A 20117-nucleotide genomic window follows, 5' to 3' on the forward strand; every position below is an offset into this window, starting at 1 on the left:
TCGGCGGACAAGGTGGAGGTGAGGGCGTCGAGCAGGGAAAGAGCCACGTCCCCGTCAGTAGGCTCGGCACTAAACAAGTTAGAATAAAAGGAAGCAAAAGCCTGGCATAGGTCCTTTGAACTCGAGACCACTGTGCCATCATCGCATCGAAGTGCTGAAATAAGTCGGTCGGCGGCACGCTTCTTTTCCAGACGGAAGAAAAAGGCCGAGGAGGTTTCACCTTCCTCAACCCATTTGGCCCGAGCACGGACTTGGGCTCCCCGAGCTGCCTCGAGGTCTAGGGCAGCAAGGGCAGACAGGGTAGAATGGTACGGCTCAACACAGGAGGTGAAACCGGCATCAACACGGTTCTTAAGATGCCCAGCTAGTCGGCCAAGGAGGTCTCGACACTGCGATGTTTTCTTCGAGCGCTCAGCGCAATATTTAATTGTGAGGCCTTTGATTTGGCTCTTGCCCTTATCCCACCACTTAGCTAGTGACGGGAAGGACAGCATGGACTGCCTCCAAACGGACCAAAAATTAGTGATATGCTGGATATAGTCCTCATCATTGAGGACAGAAATGTTGAGCTTCCAGAAACCTGTCCCAGGAGCAGCAATGTCTGGGACACTACAAGAAAGCACCACACCACAGTGATCCGAAAACGGACAAGGAATAATATCGCAAGTCAAGACTGATGGTAACCAGGAGTACGGGGCACCAATGAGATCAATACGGGAGGCCATAAGGCCGTCTGAGCGAGTCCAAGAGAAGGCAGAATCGGAAGGATGCAGGTGCCTCCAAATGTCCAGACAACAGCAGGAGTCAAAAAGACGTTTTAAGGTAGCAGTACTTTCGCGGGAAGTGTCAGAGACATTGGAGCCCCGACGATCGAGGGCGCGGTCGAACACAGTGTTAAAGTCCCCGGCAAGGAAGGTCGGATAGGTGGGATCAACCCAAGACGAGACGTCGTCCAGGAAGTCGTCACGGGCTGGGTTGCGATTGGGGGCGTAGAGACAGCAGATACGAAACGGGTGCCCAGAATGGGTAAAGTGGCAAAAAACAACACGCCCAGCGGTGTCACACCAAGAGCTCGTAAGGGTGACCGTGGGGCGGAATAAAATGATGCAACCACAAGAGTGTGCAGAGCCAACAGAAGCAACTGCATTAAAACCAGATGAACGAAACCAAGACTGACATTCACTGTCTGAAGAGCAGTGGGCCTCTTGTAGGCAGACAATGTCAGGGACCTGAGGAAAGGAACGTAACCAGTGCAGAACACCAGCGCGCTTGGACGAGTCCCTGAGACCATTGGTGTTTAAGGAGAGGATAGAGAGAGCCATAACTGAGAAGAAAGAGAGAGACAGCACAACTAGGAGCGACGGCTCCGAACCGGGGCAGGGGGAGCCAAGGAGGGAAGGCCAGAATGAACAGCCCTCCCAGACTCCCTGCCCTTTCCAGACTTCGAGCGGCCGGGGACCGCAGAACCAGGAAGAGGTTTCTTCGCTTTCTTCTTAGACTTGACCTGATCATCAGAGGAAGCCTCAACATCCGAAAGTCCACGCTTAGTGACTGGTGAATCAGTCAGCTCGACCTCGTTAACCATTACGGGAGACAGAGATAGAACCTGTGGGGTATTTACAGGGGTTACATTGATGCCCGTTAAAGGGTCATCGTCACTAAATATACTTTGACTGTATTCAGTCTCATTAACTAGTTCATTATCATTCGTATCCATTTCTTTTCCATTATTACTATTATCCATTTCCATTTCTTTTCCATTAACTACAGCATTATTTGTCATTTCTTTTCCAGTAACTACATTATTACTATTATCCATTTCCATTTCTTTTCCATTAACTATAGTAGTATTGTCCATTACACCAACTACGTTACTACTAGTGTTTAACATTGTATTACTCTGTGGCGCAGCCAAACCATCAGACGCAGCGGCGGGGGAGGCAGCCACCTGCACGCGCGTCGAGGACCCACCATTACCGGTTTTAGGGAGGGCCGCACCCTCCTTAACATTACTGGTGGCAGGAGAGGCCATGGGTGGAGTACCAGGGGGGGATAACTCATTGTCCCTGAGGTCGGTGTGGGAACCCCAACTTGAAATACCAGGTTGCGTGGGGGCAGGAGGACGAAGGGTTACCCCCTCGTCCCCAGAGTCCTCATGGTCAGAGCTTGCAGGAGAAGTGGGAAGGTCCTCAGGACCAGAACTGACATCCAGGAGGGGAGGCAGCGACTCCGGGGGAGTGGCACCAACAACAAGTGAAGCGGACGGATGGGCGGGGGTCGCAGGCGAAGATGGTGGGTTCCCCCAGGCATTGGGGGGGTTGGGGCAATCCCTGGCCATGTGACCAGGCTCCCGACACCTGCGGCACTTCCCGCGCAAGTCACAGTTTTTGGTGAGGTGTTCCCCACGACAGATATCACATTCGGCCGGCTGACCCACATACCACACCTTACATTTATATCCAGCAATGTCCAGATTACGAGGGATCCGGCCAGAACGAACCATTTTGATGATACGGGCTCCAGTGCAGATTGCAGGGTCACCCGGGTAATGCTGGTGCCTTATCGTCTCCACCTTCCCGTACGAGGAAAAGTAGGGCCGGAGGCGATCATCACTCTCCTCAAAGGGATAGTGATACAACATAACATTTTGAGCTCGAGGCCCAGCATACATGACTTTGCACTTAGCACCAGCTAAAGTGACAAAATCATAACCTTCAACAATATTTTTACATTTTGGGTCAGCGAAAGTAATCTGAACCAGTTTTACGGGAACAAACTGAATACTGTCAATCACAAAGGGGGTGAACTTTCCCTTGATGGCTGTAACAAGTTCCGCCCTGGGAACAGAGGTTGGAACATCGGAAAGGTCGAGGACTACTGTCCTCTTAAAGGCCGCAAGAGGCATGATGAAAAGGGAAAAAGAGAAAACAGTCCCCCCGGAAAGCAAAGCTCCCAGGAAGGGAACAGAAAGACTGGCTACCCTGGGTTATGGCAGGACGCCAAGCATAAGTCCCCAGGAGGGTCACCAGTAAAACTCAGGAATCAAAAATCTTACCACAAATCCCAAAAACGCTTGTCCCCACACTCCAATTCCAATACGGAACTTACGCGTACCACAAGGAAAGGCACGAACCTGGCAGATAATAAAAACCCGCGTCAGGTAAGTATGCCTTTTCAACCTCTCCGGAACCGCAAAACGCAACTTGTCTGCGCATACCATGTGGTAATGGGGGTCACGTGCTCCTCGTCCTGTCGTGTCGTGCTGTCCACTCGCTGCTATGCTACCTAGAAAAGAGAAGAGAATGTGAAGGTTGGTTGCTTGGTCATTTGTTCTGCTTTCACTTGATTATTTCTTCCCCAGAGGGAAGTGGGCCACGCTCGGAGGTAGTGCTATACCGAGGCAACCCGTGGCCGGGACGAGGCAAGCCTCTTTTCCACGGCCCAGTTCCAAAAATCAGTTTAATATATGAGCTGCTCGATGAGCAGCAGCGTATCAGATATTAAGCTGATAGAACAGATACTACACTTGATCTTAGCCAAAAGGCCGAGAAGCGATCGATGCCCGTAAATGCTCACAGCGGACAAGGTGCTCCCAGTCTCATGGCCACGAGATATGGTGGTCCGATTACAATCCGTGCCAAGGAAGGAATGCCCAAAGCCAACCTGAAAGCGAGGCGCACACAACGATCGCCCTTGTACAGTGGGCAGCAGGACCAGCATTGCATGGCACTTGCGTTGACGGCAAGAGGACAAATGCACATTGTGCTTGCTCTGACCTCGTTTTTATTTTCCCTTATAACAAAGTTAATTTTCACGGCGAATTACTTGTCTACGACCATACCACAGGGAAAACACCGGTTCTCGTCCGATCACCGAAGTTAAGCCCTGTCGGGCGGGGTTAGTACTTGGATGGGAGACCGCCTGGGAATACCCCGTGTTGTAGGCTTCCCTTTTTCCTTCTGTACACTTGATTATCTCAAAAAATCTCAGTTTCCTTTAATGAAAGAACATTCCAAACCAGGTTTTTTGAACACAACATGCCAACGATATGTCAAAGATGAGACATACAACAAAAACAAAATAGTTCACACGAGAAAGTGGAACTTGTATTCCCAAGGGAGCGCGTGCGCGCGAGATCTTATCAATCCAACGTTTATGACATGAAACGTATCTTTTCGTGTGAGCAAAGAACAGGATACGACAAGTAAAAAATGCATGCACTGTTATGCATTAGATGGAAGTTAACCTAGCCCGGATGATATGCATACAACGAAGGCTACAACACTACAACATTGATCCTGCGAAAACGTGACTTACGTGACGTAGCGCACTTCAAAGTCTTACTGTTCCCTGCTCAACACGGACAGTACGTATTCAAAGGGCCGATAAGACACTATCCTGACCATGAAAGATTTACTTTTTATGATAACAATCCAATTAACTGATAACATAGAGAAACCACAAAGTGTTGGCCACAGAAATGTAACGCCAACTGATCTGGCGGGTCCTCAGTTACTCAATGCAAAACGGGCTCTCCAGAACGCAACATAACACAACGCAAAAGAAATCTATCGCGATGGAGCAGTACAAACACACATCCACTTACGTTTTCGAAACGATGCACGAGGATAAGAGCTCGACCCGCTGGCATTTTCTTGTCTCACTCGTCTATCGATGGAAATCGATGCGGCTGAAATAAACACGTCCTCTCGCTCTCTCTACGGCCAAGAATGAAAGAAATAAAATCACAGTTTTGCAGTGCACCAAGTACGGAACATTCACCTACAATTTCAGCAGTGGAATTCACAAATACAACTCACCTTCCTTAGTCCTTACACCGCCACCGCATCTCCTTCCCTGCCCTGCCTGAAACGTTACCAACAAACCTTCCCATTAGCCAACTTTGCCACCGGGGTTTGGTGCGGGGACTAGCGCGAACGCAGGTCCCCACTACCAGAAATTATACGCTCGAGTTACCCACATTTGGGGTAATCGCAAGGGTCAACCCAATCGAAGTGCAATGAAAGAGCCTCACCTTGAGAGGACTGCCTCCCTGATCACAGTGCCTCCCGCGTCAGGTAAGTATGCCTTTTCAACCTCTCCGGAACCGCAAAACGCAACTTGTCTGCGCATACCATGTGGTAATGGGGGTCACGTGCTCCTCGTCCTGTCGTGTCGTGCTGTCCACTCGCTGCTATGCTACCTAGAAAAGAGAAGAGAATGTGAAGGTTGGTTGCTTGGTCATTTGTTCTGCTTTCACTTGATTATTTCTTCCCCAGAGGGAAGTGGGCCACGCTCGGAGGTAGTGCTATACCGAGGCAACCCGTGGCCGGGACGAGGCAAGCCTCTTTTCCACGGCCCAGTTCCAAAAATCAGTTTAATATATGAGCTGCTCGATGAGCAGCGTATCAGATATTAAGCTGATAAGAACAGATTTTTTTTTTTTTGATAAAATTTTATTTACAAGGGCCTAAGGGCCCAGGTAAAAAGACCTGATTACAAGAAGGTACTAGAGCGGCTAATAATTACAGTGCGTCGGTGCAAAAAGGTAAACAGAGTCCATCTCAAAGCAAGGTGCAAGGTGCAATTGCCTACCTGAACTATCTAATGAACAAAAAGAACTAAAAGTGAAAAATAGGACGACCGTTACAATCAACAGAACAGATTACACTACCGGTCGACCAAAAATCTTTAACTCTAGAGACAGGTTCGCCTAAGATACGCAACTTAATATCTTTAATAATCATGTTAATAATAGAACGTGAGCCAAGAGAGCTGTTTCGAAAAGTCGCAAGGTTACGCGCCAGCCAAACGAAGTAAACGATAGTCGCAATGAGATAACTAGACAGACGGTGCCCCGCGGACGACGAAATAGGGGACAAGGGAAACAAAACAGAAGAAAAGGACAGCACAAAGGGAGAACCAAGGAGACGAGAGAGAAAGGGCGTAAAGAAATTCCAGACATGAACGACCCTACGACATGCAACAAAACAATGACAAGGGGATTCAATACGAGAACAAACAGCACAACGGTCGGAGGCAATATAACCCCAAACCTTGAGGTTATATCGCACCCGAACTGCATTATGTAAAAGGAGCCAGAGAACATCGCATTTATAATTCTCGATAAACTTAAGACGAGACTTTCGCCACACGGACACCCACCGGATTATGGGGCGGCCAACAACGGCTCCCCAAAAACTAGCGCATGTTGGAGCAGGGGACGGAAATACAGACAACAAGGAATAAATGTTCTTACAAGATAAATCATCAGGCACAGACCCATGACGCTCAAACAGAGACTGAAACAAAGCAAGACACTGACGGTAACACAGGGAGGGATCCGAAGAAGAAGGGACGGAATTGCTCGCGAAAGAGAAGCGAGGATCAAACTTAAAAAGACAATTCCCAAGAAAGAAGCGGGCCAAAAAATGCCATTTATCAGAACCGAAGTCATCTCGAAGACTTAAAAAACAGGACAGACGCAGGCTGGCACACTTGGTCTGAAAGTCGACGACACCAAGGCCGCCAGAAGACAAAGGTGCACAGCAGCGCTGTCGACTCACGTTCTCCATTTTGCCTTTCCAAATGAAAGGCCAAACAAGACGTTTGTAGCGGTCACACACCCATCGCGGAGGTGCGAGGATTTTGGCAACGTGCCAAAACCTACTCGCCCCGAGGACATTAATAATCATTGTGCGGCCAACAAAAGAAAGTTCCCTTTGTCTCCACAAATTGATAACATTTTCGAGCTTATCTAGCTTAGGTTTCCAGTTGTCTGACTCGACAGAAACCAGACCGTTAGAAAAGAAAACACCCAATATCCTAATTTTAGAGACCCACTTTAAACCAAAGGGGGAGGCACCGTTCGCCCTCCACCTCCCAAGCCACATAGCCTCGGTCTTAGTCGTGTTAAGTTTTGCTCCCGAAGCTATTTCAAACCTGCGAACCACTCGCAAAAGGTGACATAGGGAACTTTCCGATTTCAAAAAGCAAGTTGCATCGTCAGCGTACTGAGAAATCTTAAATTGTAAGCCAGCCGCACCAGGGAGAAGAAAGCCAACAATGTCCGGACATTTTCGAATTTGGGTAGACAGGATTTCAGAAACCAGCACGTATAAAAGGGGGGAGAGGGGACAACCCTGCCTAACACCCCTTCCCAAAAAAACAGGGGCGGAAAGAGACCCGTTACAAATAATGCGCGAAAAGACATTGTTATAAAAGAGACTCACCCATTGACAAAAAGAGGGACCAAAACCGAACTTAGACAAAACGCGCATGAGAAAGGCGTGGTCGACACGGTCAAAGGCCTTTTCTTGGTCTAAGGTCACAAGTATTCCAGATTCGTTAGTTTTACTAATCATGTCGAGGGTGTCACGAATCAGAAGGAGATTAGAGAAGATAGATCTCCCAACTACAGAGCACGACTGATCGCGATGAACAATAGAACACATTACAGGCTTGAGACGCTCGGTAATAGCCTTAGAAGCGATTTTATAATCGGTATTTAGCAAAGAGATGGGGCGCCAGTTTTTCGGCATGCGCTTATCGTCTTTCTTGTGTATCAGACGCAAGAGGCCCTCTCGCTGAGAGTCAATGAGGGAACCCCGATGAAAGCCCTCATTCAAAACACGAGCAAGGGCATCACCAAGATCCCCCCAGAAAGCAACATAAAATTCGGTTGGGAGACCATCAGACCCTGGGGACTTGCCGGTTTGAAGACCGCTAACAGCCGAAAAAAGCTCGTCTTTTGTCAACTCCCCCTCACAGCTCTCTCGTTCAGCATTCGACAGAGAAAGGTCTAGGTCATTAATTAAATCCATTTGAACAGAAAGATCCAAGGTATCCTTGGCAAACAATGACTTATAGAAATCTACAAGGACTAATTCCAAATCGTGTTGGGACGTCTTCTCGACGCCATTGGCATCCAGAAGGCAGTCCATGGAGTTCTTTTCAGCACGTTTTTTCTCGAGGCGGAAAAAATATCTAGTCGGCCGTTCTCCTTCTTCAACCCACTTGGCACGTGAACGAATTTTTGCGCCCTCCGCTTCCTGGGAAACCAGGGAAGAGAGGGCGCTTTCAAGATCCCTGACCTCAGAAGCGGCCTGGGAGCCACCAGAGGCCAGAGAGTTCTTTGCGTGGATCAAGCGCTTGGTCAAAGAACTGCGTTCACTATTAATCTGCCTTTGTTTATTAACGCAAAACTCGATACAAAACCTACGAATGCCAAGTTTTAAAGCCTCCCACCAAGCACCAAGGGAATCGAAGTCGGAGACACGCTCCTTAAAGGAAGCAATAAACGCAGACATTTTGCTCTTAAAAGACTCATCGGACAAGAAACTTGTATTAAACCGCCAAACACCGCTACGGGGACAAGAAAAATTGTCGAGAGACAAAAATAGACGAACAAAATCGTGGTCCGAAAAAACACACGGCATTACATCGGAGGTTCGAACGTGCGGAACAAGGGAACGAGAAATCAAAAAGCGATCGAGGCGCGAAGCTTGAGAATAGCCGGTATTGGCCCAAGTGAAGGAAACACCACGAGGGTTCCGTCTGCGCCAAATATCAACAAGAGAACAGTCTGAAATGAAGGATTTAAGGACTGACTTATCAGGAAGAGAATCATCAACTAGGACAAGACGGTCGAGAGGATTATCGATACAATTAAAATCACCGGCCACTATCCGAATAGGGGATAGAAAAAAGGAATGCAGATTTTGGAAAAAGTGCTTGCGTCCGGTAACGGTGTTTGGAGCGTAAATATTAATGACATTAATCCGCTGCTGCCCCAAAAGTACCAATGCACTTAAGACTCTACCATCTGAATCAAAAATAAAGCGAGAGATGGTTCCTGGAAAATTCGGAGGGGTGAGCAGGGCTACACCAGCCGACCTGCCCGTCCCGAAGGACCAAAAACATTTACCGGGCCATTTACGAGAAAAAGCATCAGCTTGACGTTTGTTTGAAACATGAGTCTCCTGTAATAGGATCAAATCGCAACTTAGGCGAGATAATTCGTTTAGGATCAGGTCACTCTTAGTGGGTGATACAAGCCCACGGACGTTCAGAGAAAGGAGCTTTAGCATTGGTACTAATGGTGGCGTTTACCAACCGTGGTCCACCCTTCAGACTCGCTGTAAGTATGATCCCCGCGCAATCGAGTTCTAGATCGATGACGGTCGTGGCTGCGGGAACGGCCACGCCCGCGACGGTACTCACGATCACGGTCACGTTCACGTTCACGTTCACGGTCACGGTCACGGTCACGGTCCCGGTCACGGTCACGGTCACGGTCACGGTCACGGTCACGTTCCCGTTCCCGTTCCCGTTCCCGTTCCCGTTCCCGTTCCCGTTCCCGCTCCCGCTCCCGCTCCCGCTCTCGCTCTCGCTCTCGCTCCCGATCACGGCGGCCAACATGACTACTTGTCCTACCAGATCCTTTAGATTCACGTTCAACTTGATCATCCCAGCCTTTTCCTTGTTGAGGAGAGGACCCAGAAACAGACTCAGAACCAGACTCCTCACTACTAGATTCATCACTTGCATCACTAGATTCCTTATGAGCCGCATCGGGGGGCTTCGGAGCTAGGGGGCGTCTCTGCACCTGGGGAGGTTTACTGACTGGAGGAGGCTGAGCAGCAGGAACCGGAGCTGGAGCAGGCGGACGAGAGGCAACAGCAGCATAGGAAGAGGGCTCGGGAGACTCACGAGGACGCGTACGAGGACCAGAAGATGACGGGTCTACATCAGCACTGTGGATAAGGAACGGGCACGCAGCTGTTGAATGATCAGGCTTCATACAAATGGAACACATAGGGTCACACGGACAGGATCTTGACAAGTGGCCAGGCTCTTCGCAGTTGGCGCAGCGCACAGACCGACAGACGGCCGCGAAGTGCCCAAGGGCCCCGCAGCGCCTGCAGGTCTGTGGCTGTCCCGGGTACCAGATCCGAACAAATTCGCCCACTACTCGAACAGAGGAAGGGATGGGCTTGCTGAGACGCATCCGGGCAGTACGGTTCCCATTGAACAAACTATCGCCAGAACGATCCCTACGAAAAGAAAGAACAGTGCCATAGGTGGATAAACGGCCAATCAGAACAGAGTCCGGGAGTTCCACCGGAGCTTCGTAAAGCTTGACCAAGGTTACAGCATTCTGCCTATCACCGATAAGAACACGTGACCCCTCGATATCGAGGTGGGGAATACGGAGCGCTGCTTCTTTTGCCGCAACTGATCTAAAGGTGACGACCCAATTTTTGTTAGAAGCGCAATACTGGATGGACACAATGGAGTCGATATCAACGCCAGCTTCATCAAAACTGCCCAAGATCTTTTGGCTGTTGGAAGGAGAGTCCAACTTAAAAAACACGGAGAATCCCTTCTTAAGAGCCACTCCACGGTTGTCTGGAGAGTGGGACCAAATCTCACGAGGAGAAGCACAGAAACGTACACCACTTTTGGCCATGTTAGCCAGCGCTTGTGGGACAACAACTTCAGACTCCAATGGCGAGAAGAGCTCGGGCGTGAAGGCTTCTTCACCATCAGGAACTTCAGGAACTTCAACAGTGGCATTGGCCAGCGCCAGCATCAGCATCAGCATCAGCATTTCATATCTGCGTCGGCAGCATCCATACTCACAATTGTGGGGGGGATAACCTCAGCAGTACTAGCATCTTCAGGGTCAGCAACAGCAGCAGTTGAGTCTTCTTCCATAAGTGTTGGGGGGCGCAGACGAAGAGGTCCACGAAGTGTAGCTCCCACTAAGGCCAATTGGTACACTTAGCCAAAAGGCCGAGAAGCGATGCCCGTAAATGCTCACAGCGGACAAGGTGCTCCCAGTCTCATGGCCACGAGATATGGTGGTCCGATTACAATCCGTGCCAAGGAAGGAATGCCCAAAGCCAACCTGAAAGCGAGGCGCACACAACGATCGCCCTTGTACAGTGGGCAGCAGGACCAGCATTGCATGGCACTTGCGTTGACGGCAAGAGGACAAATGCACATTGTGCTTGCTCTGACCTCGTTTTTATTTTCCCTTATAACAAAGTTAATTTTCACGGCGAATTACTTGTCTACGACCATACCACAGGGAAAACACCGGTTCTCGTCCGATCACCGAAGTTAAGCCCTGTCGGGCGGGGTTAGTACTTGGATGGGAGACCGCCTGGGAATACCCCGTGTTGTAGGCTTCCCTTTTTCCTTCTGTACACTTGATTATCTCAAAAAATCTCAGTTTCCTTTAATGAAAGAACATTCCAAACCAGGTTTTTTGAACACAACATGCCAACGATATGTCAAAGATGAGACATACAACAAAAACAAAATAGTTCACACGAGAAAGTGGAACTTGTATTCCCAAGGGAGCGCGTGCGCGCGAGATCTTATCAATCCAACGTTTATGACATGAAACGTATCTTTTCGTGTGAGCAAAGAACAGGATACGACAAGTAAAAAATGCATGCACTGTTATGCATTAGATGGAAGTTAACCTAGCCCGGATGATATGCATACAACGAAGGCTACAACACTACAACATTGATCCTGCGAAAACGTGACTTACGTGACGTAGCGCACTTCAAAGTCTTACTGTTCCCTGCTCAACACGGACAGTACGTATTCAAAGGGCCGATAAGACACTATCCTGACCATGAAAGATTTACTTTTTATGATAACAATCCAATTAACTGATAACATAGAGAAACCACAAAGTGTTGGCCACAGAAATGTAACGCCAACTGATCTGGCGGGTCCTCAGTTACTCAATGCAAAACGGGCTCTCCAGAACGCAACATAACACAACGCAAAAGAAATCTATCGCGATGGAGCAGTACAAACACACATCCACTTACGTTTTCGAAACGATGCACGAGGATAAGAGCTCGACCCGCTGGCATTTTCTTGTCTCACTCGTCTATCGATGGAAATCGATGCGGCTGAAATAAACACGTCCTCTCGCTCTCTCTACGGCCAAGAATGAAAGAAATAAAATCACAGTTTTGCAGTGCACCAAGTACGGAACATTCACCTACAATTTCAGCAGTGGAATTCACAAATACAACTCACCTTCCTTAGTCCTTACACCGCCACCGCATCTCCTTCCCTGCCCTGCCTGAAACGTTACCAACAAACCTTCCCATTAGCCAACTTTGCCACCGGGGTTTGGTGCGGGGACTAGCGCGAACGCAGGTCCCCACTACCAGAAATTATACGCTCGAGTTACCCACATTTGGGGTAATCGCAAGGGTCAACCCAATCGAAGTGCAATGAAAGAGCCTCACCTTGAGAGGACTGCCTCCCTGATCACAGTGCCTCCCGCGTCAGGTAAGTATGCCTTTTCAACCTCTCCGGAACCGCAAAACGCAACTTGTCTGCGCATACCATGTGGTAATGGGGGTCACGTGCTCCTCGTCCTGTCGTGTCGTGCTGTCCACTCGCTGCTATGCTACCTAGAAAAGAGAAGAGAATGTGAAGGTTGGTTGCTTGGTCATTTGTTCTGCTTTCACTTGATTATTTCTTCCCCAGAGGGAAGTGGGCCACGCTCGGAGGTAGTGCTATACCGAGGCAACCCGTGGCCGGGACGAGGCAAGCCTCTTTTCCACGGCCCAGTTCCAAAAATCAGTTTAATATATGAGCTGCTCGATGAGCAGCGTATCAGATATTAAGCTGATAAGAACAGATACTACACTTGATCTTAGCCAAAAGGCCGAGAAGCGATGCCCGTAAATGCTCACAGCGGACAAGGTGCTCCCAGTCTCATGGCCACGAGATATGGTGGTCCGATTACAATCCGTGCCAAGGAAGGAATGCCCAAAGCCAACCTGAAAGCGAGGCGCACACAACGATCGCCCTTGTACAGTGGGCAGCAGGACCAGCATTGCATGGCACTTGCGTTGACGGCAAGAGGACAAATGCACATTGTGCTTGCTCTGACCTCGTTTTTTATTTTCCCTTATAACAAAGTTAATTTTCACGGCGAATTACTTGTCTACGACCATACCACCACAGGAAACAACACGGTTCTCGTCCGATCACCGAAGTTAAGCCCTGTCGGGCGGGGTTAGTACTTGGATGGGAGACCCGCCTGGGAATACCCCGTGTTGTAGGCTTCCCTTTTTCCTTCTGTACACTTGATTATCTCAAAAAAATCTCAGTTTCCTTTAATGAAAGAACATTCCAACCAGGTTTTTTGAACACAACATGCCAACGATATGTCAAAGATGAGACATACAACAAAAACAAAATAGTTCACACGAGAAAAGTGGAAAACTTGTATTCCCAAGGGAGCGCGTGCGCGCGAGATCTTATCAATCCAACGTTTATGACATGAAACGTATCTTTTCGTGTGAGCAAAGAACAGGATACGACAAGTAAAAAATGCATGCACTGTTATGCATTAGATGGAAGTTAACCTAGCCCGGATGATATGCATACAACGAAGGCTACAACACTACAACATTGATCCTGCGAAAACGTGACTTACGTGACGTAGCGCACTTCAAAGTCTTACTGTTCCCTGCTCAACACGGACAGTACGTATTCAAAGGGCCGATAAGACACTATCCTGACCATGAAAGATTTACTTTTTATGATAACAATCCAATTAACTGATAACATAGAGAAACCACAAAGTGTTGGCCACAGAAATGTAACGCCAACTGATCTGGCGGGTCCTCAGTTACTCAATGCAAAACGGGCTCTCCAGAACGCAACATAACACAACGCAAAAGAAATCTATCGCGATGGAGCAGTACAAACACACATCCACTTACGTTTTCGAAACGATGCACGAGGATAAGAGCTCGACCCGCTGGCATTTTTCTTGTCTCACTCGTCTATCGATGGAAATCGATGCGGCTGAATAAACACGTCCTCTCGCTCTCTCTACGGCCAAGAATGAAAGAAATAAAATCACAGTTTTGCAGTGCACCAAGTACGGAACATTCACCTACAATTTCAGCAGTGGAATTCACAAATACAACTCACCTTCCTTAGTCCTTACACCGCCACCGCATCTCCTTCCCTGCCCTGCCTGAAACGTTACCAACAAACCTTCCCCATTAGCCAACTTTGCCACCGGGGTTTGGTGCGGGGACTAGCGCGAACGCAGGTCCCCACTACCAGAAATTATACGCTCGAGTTACCCACATTGGGGTAATCGCAAGGGTCAACCCAATCGAAGTGCAATGAAAGAGCCTCACCTTGAGAGGACTGCCTCCCTGATCACAGTGCCTCCCGCGTCAGGTAAGTATGCCTTTTCAACCTCTCCGGAAACCGCAAAACGCAAACTTGTCTGCGCATACCATGTGGTAATGGGGGTCACGTGCTCCTCGTCCTGTCGTGTCGTGCTGTCCACTCGCTGCTATGCTACCTAGAAAAGAGAAGAGAATGTGAAGGTTGGTTGCTTGGTCATTTGTTCTGCTTTCACTTGATTATTTCTTCCCCAGAGGGAAGTGGGCCACGCTCGGAGGTAGTGCTATACCGAGGCAACCCGTGGCCGGGACGAGGCAAGCCTCTTTTCCACGGCCCAGTTCCAAAAATCAGTTTAATATATGAGCTGCTCGATGAGCAGCGTATCAGATATTAAGCTGATAAGAACAGATACTACACTTGATCTTAGCCAAAAGGCCGAGAAGCGATGCCCGTAAATGCTCACAGCGGACAAGGTGCTCCCAGTCTCATGGCCACGAGATATGGTGGTCCGATTACAATCCGTGCCAAGGAAGGAATGCCCAAAGCCAACCTGAAAGCGAGGCGCACACAACGATCGCCCTTGTACAGTGGGCAGCAGGACCAGCATTGCATGGCACTTGCGTTGACGGCAAGAGGACAAATGCACATTGTGCTTGCTCTGACCTCGTTTTTATTTTCCCTTTAACAAAGTTAATTTTCACGGCGAATTACTTGTCTACGACCATACCACAGGGAAAACACCGGTTCTCGTCCGATCACCGAAGTTAAGCCCTGTCGGGCGGGGTTAGTACTTGGATGGGAGACCGCCTGGGAATACCCGTGTTGTAGGCTTCCCTTTTTCCTTCTGTACACTTGATTATCTCAAAAAATCTCAGTTTCCTTTAATGAAAGAACATTCCAAACCAGGTTTTTTGAACACAACATGCCAACGATATGTCAAAGATGAGACATACAACAAAAAACAAAATAGTTCACACGAGAAAGTGGAACTTGTATTCCCAAGGGAGCGCGTGCGCGCGCGCGAGATCTTATCAATCCAACGTTTATGACATGAAACGTATCTTTTCGTGTGAGCAAAGAACAGGATACGACAAGTAAAAAATGCATGCACTGTTATGCATTAGATGGAAGTAACCTAGCCCGGATGATATGCATACAACGAAGGCTACAACACTACAACATTGATCCTGCGAAAACGTGACTTACGTGACGTAGCGCACTTCAAAGTCTTACTGTTCCCTGCTCAAACACGGACAGTACGTATTCAAAGGGCCGATAAGACACTATCCTGACCATGAAAGATTTACTTTTTATGATAACAATCCAATTAACTGATAACATAGAGAAACCACAAAGTGTTGGCCACAGAAATGTAACGCCAACTGATCTGGCGGGTCCTCAGTTACTCAATGCAAAACGGGCTCTCCAGAACGCAACATAACACAACGCAAAAGAAATCTATCGCGATGGAGCAGTACAAACACACATCCACTTACGTTTTCGAAACGATGCACGAGGATAAGAGCTCGACCCGCTGGCATTTTCTTGTCTCACTCGTCTATCGATGGAAATCGATGCGGCTGAATAAACACGTCCTCTCGCTCTCTCTACGGCCAAGAATGAAGAAATAAAATCACAGTTTTGCAGTGCACCAAGTACGGAACATTCACCTACAATTTCAGCAGTGGAATTCACAAATACAACTCACCTCCTTAGTCCTTACACCCGCCACCGCATCTCCTTCCCTGCCCTGCCTGAAACGTTACCAACAAACCTTCCCATTAGCCAACTTTGCCACCGGGGGTTGGTGTGCGGGGACTAGCGCGAACGCAGGTCCCCACTACCAGAAATTATACGCTCGAGTTACCCACATTTGGGGTAATCGCAAGGGTCAACCCAATCGAAGTGCAATGAAAGAGCCTCACCTTGAGAGGACTGCCTCCCTGATCACAGTGCCTCCCGCGTCAGGTAAGTATGCCTTTTCAACCTCTCCGGAACCGCAAAACGCAACTTGTCTGCGCATACCATGTGGTAATGGGGGTCACGTGCTCCTCGTCCTGTCGTGTCGTGCTGTCCACTCGCTGCTATGCTACCTAGAAAAGAGAAGAGAATGTGAAGGTTGGTTGCTTGGTCATTTGTTCTGCTTTCACTTGATTATTTTCTTCCCCAGAGGGAAGTGGGCCACGCTCGGAGGTAGTGCTATACCGAGGCAACCCGTGGCCGGGACGAGGCAAGCCTCTTTTCCACGGCCCAGTTCCAAAATCAGTTTAATATATGAGCTGCTCGATGAGCAGCGTATCAGATATTAAAGCTGATAAGAACAGATACTACACTTGATCTTAGCCAAAAGGCCGAGAAGCGATGCCCGTAAATGCTCACAGCGGACAAGGTGCTCCCAGTCTCATGGCCACGAGATATGGTGGTGGGTCCGATTACAATCCGTGCCAAGGAAGGAATGCCCAAAGCCAACCTGAAAGCGAGGCGCACACAACGATCGCCCTTGTACAGTGGGCAGCAGGACCAGCATTGCATGGCACTTGCGTTGACGGCAAGAGGACAAATGCACATTGTGCTTGCTCTGACCCTCGTTTTTTATTTCCCTTATAACAAAGTTAATTTTCACGGCGAATTACTTGTCTACGACCATACCACAGGGAAAACACCGGTTCTCGTCCGATCACCGAAGTTAAGCCCTGTCGGGCGGGGTTAGTACTTGGATGGGAGACCGCCTGGGAATACCCCGTGTTGTAGGCTTCCCTTTTTCCTTCTGTACACTTGATTATCTCAAAAAATCTCAGTTTCCTTTAATGAAAGAACATTCCAAACCAGGTTTTTTGAACACAACATGCCAACGATATGTCAAAGATGAGACATACACACAAAAAAACAAAATAGTTCACACGAGAAAGTGGAACTTGTATTCCCAAGGGAGCGCGTGCGCGCGAGATCTTATCAATCCAACGTTTATGACATGAAACGTATCTTTTCGTGTGAGCAAAGAACAGGATACGACAAGTAAAAAATGCATGCACTGTTATGCATTAGATGGAAGTTAACCTAGCCCGGATGATATGCATACAACGAAGGCTACAACACTACAACATTGATCCTGCGAAAACGTGACTTACGTGACGTAGCGCACTTCAAAGTCTTACTGTTCCCTGCTCAACACGGACAGTACGTATTCAAAGGGCCGATAAGACACTATCCTGACCATGAAAGATTTACTTTTTATGATAACAATCCAATTAACTGATAACATAGAGAAACCACAAAGTGTTGGCCACAGAAATGTAACGCCAACTGATCTTGGCGGGTCCTCAGTTACTCAATGCAAAACGGGCTCTCCAGAACGCAACATAACACAACGCAAAAGAAATCTATCGCGATGGAGCAGTAAACACACATCCACTTACGTTTTCGAAACGATGCACGAGGATAAGAGCTCGACCCGCTGGCATTTTCTTGTCTCACTCGTCTATCGATGGAAATCGATGCGGCTGAAATAAACACGTCCTCTCGCTCTCTCTACGGCCAAGAATGAAAGAAATAAAATCACAGTTTTGCAGTGCACCAAGTACGGAACATTCACCTACAATTTCAGCAGTGAATTCACAAATACAACTCACCTTCCTTAGTCCTTACACCGCCACCGCATCTCCTTCCCTGCCCTGCCTGAAACGTTACCAACAAACCTTCCCATTAGCCAACTTTGCCACCGGGGTTTGGTGCGGGGACTAGCGCGAACGCAGGTCCCCACTACCAGAATTATACGCTCGAGTTACCCCACATTTGGGGTAATCGCAAGGGTCAACCCAATCGAAGTGCAATGAAAGAGCCTCACCTTGAGAGGACTGCCTCCCTGATCACAGTGCCTCCCGCGTCAGGTAAGTATGCCTTTTCAACCTCTCCGGAACCGCAAAACGCAACTTGTCTGCGCATACCATGTGGTAATGGGGGTCACGTGCTCCTCGTCCTGTCGTGTCGTGCTGTCCACTCGCTGCTATGCTACCTAGAAAAGAGAAAAGAGAATGTGAAGGTTGGTTGCTTGGTCATTTGTTCTGCTTTTCACTTGATTATTTCTTCCCCAGAGGGAAGTGGGCCACGCTCGGAGGTAGTGCTATACCGAGGCAACCCGTGGCCGGGACGAGGCAAGCCTCTTTTCCACGGCCCAGTTCCAAAAATCAGTTTAATATATGAGCTGCTCGATGAGCAGCGTATCAGATATTAAGCTGATAAGAACAGATACTACACTTGATCTTAGCCAAAAGGCCGAGAAGCGATGCCCGTAAATGCTCACAGCGGACAAGGTGCTCCCAGTCTCATGGCCACGAGATATGGTGGTCCGATTACAATCCGTGCCAAGGAAGGAATGCCCAAAGCCAACCTGAAAGCGAGGCGCACACAACGATCGCCCTTGTACAGTGGGCAGCAGGACCAGCATTGCATGGCACTTGCGTTGACGGCAAGAGGACAAATGCACATTGTGCTTGCTCTGACCTCGTTTTTATTTTCCCTTATAACAAAGTTAATTTTCACGGCGAATTACTTGTCTACGACCATACCACAGGGAAAACACCGGGTTCTCGTCCGATCACCGAAGTTAAGCCCTGTCGGGCGGGGTTAGTACTTGGATGGGAGACCGCCTGGGAATACCCCGTGTTGTAGGCTTCCCTTTTTCCTTCTGTACACTTGATTATCTCAAAAAATCTCAGTTTCCTTAATGAAAGAACATTCCAAACCAGGTTTTTTGAACACAACATGCCAACGATATGTCAAAGATGAGACATACAACAAAAACAAAATAGTTCACACGAGAAAGTGGAACTTGTATTCCCAAGGGAGCGCGTGCGCGCGAGATCTTATCAATCCAACGTTTATGACATGAAACGTATCTTTTCGTGTGAGCAAAGAACAGGATACGACAAGTAAAAAATGCATGCACTGTTATGCATTAGATGGAAGTTAACCTAGCCCGGATGATATGCATACAACGAAGGCTACAACACTACAACATTGATCCTGCGAAAACGTGACTTACGTGACGTAGCGCACTTCAAAGTCTTACTGTTCCCTGCTCAACACGGACAGTACGTATTCAAAGGGCCGATAAGACACTATCCTGACCATGAAAGATTTACTTTTTATGATAACAATCCAATTACTGATAACATAGAGAAACCACAAAGTGTTTGGCCACAGAAATGTAACGCCAACTGATCTGGCGGGTCCTCAGTTACTCAATGCAAAACGGGCTCTCCAGAACGCAACATAACACAACGCAAAAGAAATCTATCGCGATGGAGCAGTACAAACACACATCCACTTACGTTTTCGAAACGATGCACGAGGATAAGAGCTCGACCCGCTGGCATTTTCTTGTCTCACTCGTCTATCGATGGAAATCGATGCGGCTGAAATAAACACGTCCTCTCGCTCTCTCTACGGCCAAGAATGAAAGAAATAAATCACAGTTTTGCAGTGCAACCAAGTACGGAACATTCACCTACAATTTCAGCAGTGGAATTCACAAATACAACTCACCTTCCTTAGTCCTTACACACCGCCACCGCATCTCCTTCCCTGCCCTGCCTGAAACGTTACCAACAAACTTCCCATTAGCCAACTTTGCCACCGGGGTTTGGTGCGGGGACTAGCGCGAACGCAGGTCCCCACTACCAGAAATTATACGCTCGAGTTACCCACATTTGGGGTAATCGCAAGGGTCAACCCAATCGAAGTGCAATGAAAGAGCCTCACCTTGAGAGGACTGCCTCCCTGATCACAGTGCCTCCCGCGTCAGGTAAGTATGCCTTTTCAACCTCTCCGGAACCGCAAAACGCAACTTGTCTGCGCATACCATGTGGTAATGGGGGTCACGTGCTCCTCGTCCTGTCGTGTCGTGCTGTCCACTCGCTGCT

At 48.5% G+C, this 20117-nt stretch overlaps 16 non-coding genes and 2 pseudogenes across 16 annotated transcripts; 6 read left to right on the top strand and 12 right to left on the bottom strand.

The window, feature by feature from the left end:
- Positions 1–3362: 3362 nt before the first annotated feature.
- On the bottom strand, positions 3363–3556 carry LOC138012072 (U2 spliceosomal RNA). Its single transcript, XR_011124960.1, has one exon. It is a non-coding gene; the product is annotated as a U2 spliceosomal RNA (small nuclear RNA).
- A 271-nt stretch (positions 3557–3827) lies between these two features.
- On the top strand, positions 3828–3946 carry LOC138011920 (5S ribosomal RNA). The gene has a single exon (XR_011124821.1). It is a non-coding gene; the product is annotated as a 5S ribosomal RNA (ribosomal RNA).
- A 976-nt stretch (positions 3947–4922) lies between these two features.
- On the bottom strand, positions 4923–5086 carry LOC138011929 (U1 spliceosomal RNA). Its single transcript, XR_011124830.1, has one exon. It is a non-coding gene; the product is annotated as a U1 spliceosomal RNA (small nuclear RNA).
- A 194-nt stretch (positions 5087–5280) lies between these two features.
- On the bottom strand, positions 5281–5460 carry LOC138012093 (U2 spliceosomal RNA; annotated as a pseudogene).
- A 5616-nt stretch (positions 5461–11076) lies between these two features.
- On the top strand, positions 11077–11195 carry LOC138011922 (5S ribosomal RNA). The gene has a single exon (XR_011124823.1). It is a non-coding gene; the product is annotated as a 5S ribosomal RNA (ribosomal RNA).
- Positions 11196–12171: 976 nt separating this feature from the next.
- LOC138011930 (U1 spliceosomal RNA) lies at positions 12172–12335 on the bottom strand. Its single transcript, XR_011124831.1, has one exon. It is a non-coding gene; the product is annotated as a U1 spliceosomal RNA (small nuclear RNA).
- A 194-nt stretch (positions 12336–12529) lies between these two features.
- On the bottom strand, positions 12530–12721 carry LOC138012025 (U2 spliceosomal RNA). The gene has a single exon (XR_011124916.1). It is a non-coding gene; the product is annotated as a U2 spliceosomal RNA (small nuclear RNA).
- A 268-nt stretch (positions 12722–12989) lies between these two features.
- On the top strand, positions 12990–13112 carry LOC138011916 (5S ribosomal RNA; annotated as a pseudogene).
- A 980-nt stretch (positions 13113–14092) lies between these two features.
- LOC138011970 (U1 spliceosomal RNA) lies at positions 14093–14255 on the bottom strand. The gene has a single exon (XR_011124869.1). It is a non-coding gene; the product is annotated as a U1 spliceosomal RNA (small nuclear RNA).
- Positions 14256–14451: 196 nt separating this feature from the next.
- On the bottom strand, positions 14452–14643 carry LOC138012026 (U2 spliceosomal RNA). The gene has a single exon (XR_011124917.1). It is a non-coding gene; the product is annotated as a U2 spliceosomal RNA (small nuclear RNA).
- Positions 14644–14909: 266 nt separating this feature from the next.
- Positions 14910–15027, top strand: LOC138011892 (5S ribosomal RNA). The gene has a single exon (XR_011124801.1). It is a non-coding gene; the product is annotated as a 5S ribosomal RNA (ribosomal RNA).
- A 981-nt stretch (positions 15028–16008) lies between these two features.
- LOC138011931 (U1 spliceosomal RNA) lies at positions 16009–16172 on the bottom strand. The gene has a single exon (XR_011124832.1). It is a non-coding gene; the product is annotated as a U1 spliceosomal RNA (small nuclear RNA).
- Positions 16173–16367: 195 nt separating this feature from the next.
- LOC138012067 (U2 spliceosomal RNA) lies at positions 16368–16559 on the bottom strand. The gene has a single exon (XR_011124956.1). It is a non-coding gene; the product is annotated as a U2 spliceosomal RNA (small nuclear RNA).
- Positions 16560–16831: 272 nt separating this feature from the next.
- Positions 16832–16950, top strand: LOC138011933 (5S ribosomal RNA). The gene has a single exon (XR_011124834.1). It is a non-coding gene; the product is annotated as a 5S ribosomal RNA (ribosomal RNA).
- Positions 16951–17927: 977 nt separating this feature from the next.
- On the bottom strand, positions 17928–18091 carry LOC138012003 (U1 spliceosomal RNA). The gene has a single exon (XR_011124900.1). It is a non-coding gene; the product is annotated as a U1 spliceosomal RNA (small nuclear RNA).
- A 197-nt stretch (positions 18092–18288) lies between these two features.
- LOC138012027 (U2 spliceosomal RNA) lies at positions 18289–18480 on the bottom strand. Its single transcript, XR_011124918.1, has one exon. It is a non-coding gene; the product is annotated as a U2 spliceosomal RNA (small nuclear RNA).
- A 267-nt stretch (positions 18481–18747) lies between these two features.
- On the top strand, positions 18748–18867 carry LOC138011899 (5S ribosomal RNA). The gene has a single exon (XR_011124807.1). It is a non-coding gene; the product is annotated as a 5S ribosomal RNA (ribosomal RNA).
- Positions 18868–19843: 976 nt separating this feature from the next.
- On the bottom strand, positions 19844–20007 carry LOC138011932 (U1 spliceosomal RNA). Its single transcript, XR_011124833.1, has one exon. It is a non-coding gene; the product is annotated as a U1 spliceosomal RNA (small nuclear RNA).
- Between the last annotated feature and the right edge of the window lie 110 nt (positions 20008–20117).

The sequence above is a fragment of the Montipora foliosa genome, chromosome 7 (assembly GCF_036669935.1).
Source record: "Montipora foliosa isolate CH-2021 chromosome 7, ASM3666993v2, whole genome shotgun sequence".
In the NCBI taxonomy this organism is placed as follows: domain Eukaryota; kingdom Metazoa; phylum Cnidaria; class Anthozoa; order Scleractinia; family Acroporidae; genus Montipora; species Montipora foliosa.